General features: G+C 32.8%; 1 pseudogene; it reads left to right on the top strand.

The window, feature by feature from the left end:
- The first annotated feature begins 1,069 nt into the window (after positions 1-1,069).
- On the top strand, positions 1,070-3,232 carry LOC115724780 (cytochrome P450 71D11-like; annotated as a pseudogene).
- The last annotated feature ends 1,197 nt before the right edge of the window (positions 3,233-4,429 follow it).

The raw sequence follows: 4,429 nt of genomic DNA, 5'->3' as shown, positions 1-4,429 counted from the left end.
TTTACCAAGAGGAGACTAGTCCTTGGATGTAGAGGCAAGCCTTTTCCAAGTGGAGAATAACTTTGTACACTGTTCTCTTGCAGAGGCGAGGTTCCCTTGGTCGAACAAAAGTTCCCATGGCCCGGAAGTCACCTTTTTGGCAGGCCAACTTGTGCCCAGATCTTGGCCGGCCTATATGTTCACCCTGGCCGGCCTATAGGCTCCTCTTGGCCGGCCAGTCATGTTGGTACAGCCCCTTGATGGCTCGTTCCACTTCTTTCAGTTGCTGCTTGATAATTTTGACATACCTTGTATGGAGAGCCTGTCTTGCTACTGGGAAGGATGTATTCCACCTGTACTCTGTCTTCGGCTTACGTGAATATGCCACATTAGGTTGAAAAAATTTAGGTTAACATTAGCCCTCTAAATAGCGTAAATCATTGTAGCTTATTTAAATATTCACTACCTTTTTTTTTATTAATTATGTACATCAATTTTTTCTGTAATTTCTTATATCATTTAACTCGTTATTATAGTGTCTTATGTGAATTGGTATAGAGAATAGAAAATGAAAGTCCTAATTACTACAAGTTCTAATTGATAATTCTCAACAGATTAATTCTATGCTATGAACAGAATTTAAAATCAAAGAACACAGAATTTACAAGCTTCTTCTGCATTGGAAACGCATTCCAACCGAGTAGTGCTTATTGGGTTCCCTTGAACGGGGTACAGTAACTTCCACTATAAAATCAATTCAATTACAAATTCCAGTTCTGATTCTTCAAATCAAACAATGTAATCTAAATTGACTTTTATACAAAGTTACCTAACACTTGAACAACCTCAAGCTTTGAGATCTAAACTCTTTTAGATCTCTGTACACAAGAACACTTAGCATACACACAGCTAAACCACCTTCAGCACAGTAATCTGAACTCCCTTCAAATCAAGCAAATTCGAACTCCATCTTCAACCTCAGGAAGATCTCTGGAATCTCTCTCTACAAACAACAAAACAAAAACAAAGATATATTGTGCCCTAGAAAATTTTTAAACGTGGCTTTATAGCTCAATATATAGTTTCCCAGTTGCCCTAACCAGAATCTTATTAACGAACATTATTATTTATTTATTTGAAAGGAAAAGAAATTTAATCAACCAACTAACTTTACTAAACTTACTTTTTAGACTTAAATTATTATAGTACAAAAGTTACCTACTCTCAAGGTAATAGTATACTAATAATATATTATATATAGAACAAAGTATATATTATTGGCGATTTCACAAACTAATAATTAAGCTCTTATTTAAGCCCTATCATCATGACTCTCTACATGGAGTTCCAACAAATACCCTCTTTCCAAGTCCTTTTCTTTTCAGTTTTTATGTTTATTTTGGTGAGCATACTCTTGAAGAGAGCTCAAACAATCAATAACTCAGCTTCAAAACTACCCCCAGGTCCATGTGGAGACTACCCTTTCTGGGAAACTTGCACCAACTTTTGGGCCCTTTTCCTCATCACACACTCAGAGACTTAGCCCAAAAACATGGACCATTATTCATGTATCTCAAAATAGGACAAGTTCCAACCATAGTAGTTTCATCACCCGAGTATGCGAAAGAAGTCATGAAAACCCATGATATTTCTTTGGCATCAAGACCCAAAACTCTTGTTGCAAAAACAGTGTCATATGATTCTACTGACATTTTATTTGCTCCATACGGTGAGTATTGGAGAGAGCTTAGAAAGATTTGTTTCCAAGAGCTTCTAACCCCATCTAGGGTTAAAGCTTTTCAACCCATCAGAGAAGAAGAGTCCTTTAATATTGTAAAACTTGTTGCTTCAAAAGTAGGCTCACTTATCAATCTTAGTGAAATGACCAGAAGATTGTCTTATAACATCATATCTAGGGCTGCCTTTTGCAACGAAAGCAGTGATTATGATGAATTCATATCAATTATGGAGGAAATTGTTAAATTGTCTGGAGGGTTTGCATTTGGAGATGTGTTTCCATCTTTGAGTTGTCTTGATTGGTATACTTTAAGTAAATTTAATTATTATAAACTACGGGCATCAAGAATAGTGGAAAGAATCATCAAGTTACATACAGATCAAGACAAGGAGATTAAGTCATCAACAAAGAAAAGTGGAGAAGAGGAAGACTTGGTTGATGTTCTTTTGAAGTTTTATAAGAGTGAAGATCATCATAAGTTCACATTAACTAGGGACAATCTTAAAGCAGTCATTTTTGTAAGTTCTCTCTATATATATATATATATAGATATTATTATCAATTTTTGTGAAATTTAATTAACATTCTTAATTGGTGACAAAATTTTCAGAACATATTTGGAGCGGGGAGTGACACATCAGCAACAACTATAGAATGGGCTATGGCAGAACTGATGAGAAATCCAAGAGTGATGAAAAAAGCTCAAGATGAGGTTAGACAAGTCTTTGGCGAAAAAGGATTAGTAAATGAATCTTCAATCAATGAGATGAAATACTTAAAATCAGTTGTTAAAGAAACTCTAAGGTTGCATCCTCCAGTTGCCTTGTTAATTCCAAGAGAAAGTAGAGAAAAGTGTGAGATTAATGGTTATGAAATACCTACAAAAACTCGGATAATTGTAAATGCATGGGCAATTGGAAGAGATCCTAAATATTGGATTGAACTTGAGAGTTTTATGCCAGAGAGATTTGTTGATAGCTCTATTGATTTCAAGGGAAATAATTTTGAGTATATCCCATTTGGTGCTGGAAGGAGAATATGTCCTGGTATATCATTTGCTCTCATTAATGTTGAGTTTCCTCTAGCATTTTTGCTATACCATTTTGATTGGAACCTCCCCAATGGAATGAAAAATGAACATTTGGACATGACAGAGAAATTTGGTATTACAATCTGTAGAAAAAAGGATTTGTACGTAATTCCTTCCAAGTATGATCCACCTTCTATGGTCAAAGCACAGAAGATATAAAGTAAAGTAGTTTGCCCTAGGTTGGTTTTTCTTCTTTTTTATTGTGTTGAACTATATTACTTACACTTTTACATGTTGACTGAAATAAACCAAAAAGCATATTGGAGATCTAGTAACTTTGTAATACTAAGTAAATGATCTGTATCAGTTGAAATAATTATATCAATAAATATTTACTAAATAAAAGTAATATTACATACTTTTTTTGAAATTTTTACATCAAAAATACCAAATAGTTTTTTTATTATACATATACCTGTGCACACTCAACCTGAGTTACTCTTTTACACTTTAAGTTCTTTTACACTGTCACACTCTCATGCAAGTAGACATGAAAATTGGGCGGTTAATGTATGGGGAATACAATTCCCGCCCCCATCCCCGTCCCATCCCCGTCTAATAACCAACGGATTCGGGGTAGGGGAATACCCATCGGTTATGGAGAACCCATCGGGTATCCAGTAAGGTAAAATGAAAAAAAAAATAATTGAAAAAAAATTAAATTAAACCAATATTCTCACAAATCTATTTTTTTTTTTTTGGGTATAAACTTATATATATTCATGGCTATTTACTCGATCATCATTGTCCCCTTCTCCATTGCCAAAAAAAAAAATTAAAATAAGTGTTAAATCTATAGCAAATAAGTTCAGAGGAAAATACCCAGTTGTAGAAGATGATGACTCCGACTTTATTGCGCCAGTATTGAAATAACGAGATCATGGACCTGCGAAGAAGAAATCTAAAGTGTCTATTCATCAAAAAATTTCCCCAACTTCTGAGAATAGGAAAGGGAAGGTTGAAGTTGATGATGGGTTGGAGGTTTGTTTTTAGTTTTGTTTTAATTTTTCCCCAACTTTGATTTTTTTTTTCATTTAATTTTATTTTTTGGTTTGTGTATATTGTTTTGATTTCTTTTTAGGGTTTATATTTTTTAGTTATTTTAATTTTTGTTGGTTTGTGTATATTATTCTGTTCCTTTAAATTGGTTTATGTTTTGGTTATTATGTTCTTTTTTTTTGTTTTTTCAGATTTTAGTGTTCTTATATATTTTGTTGTTTATATTAGGTTTGTTTCCATATATCTTTATGGCTTTGTCTTTTTGTTTTATACATTTGTTATGTGTGACTGTATTTTTATTATTATTTTGTAGTTTTTTTTGACAATTTTAAAAGTATTTATAGACATTATTGTTTATTCTTGATCATATTCCTCTTTAGATTCTTCACATATTTTCTGCTTATGTTCTCTGTGGAATTCATGCATATCTATAATATCAAGGACTAAACATAAGAATTACCATAGAACGTTTACAAATTTAGTCCTTAAGATTATTACATATCAAACTGTGTTACTACATACACTTATTCTGTTATTTTTAACATAAAGAATACTATTTCTGGTAATTTATTAAAGATGTTCCGAAATATACAGTTCGGTCAAATTTTGAACATTTCAGAGTA

Source organism: Cannabis sativa, chromosome 6, assembly GCF_029168945.1.
Source record: "Cannabis sativa cultivar Pink pepper isolate KNU-18-1 chromosome 6, ASM2916894v1, whole genome shotgun sequence".
NCBI classification, from domain to species: domain Eukaryota; kingdom Viridiplantae; phylum Streptophyta; class Magnoliopsida; order Rosales; family Cannabaceae; genus Cannabis; species Cannabis sativa.
Note: the sequence above shows the minus strand (reverse complement) of the source record. Positions and strands in the feature narration are given on the sequence as shown.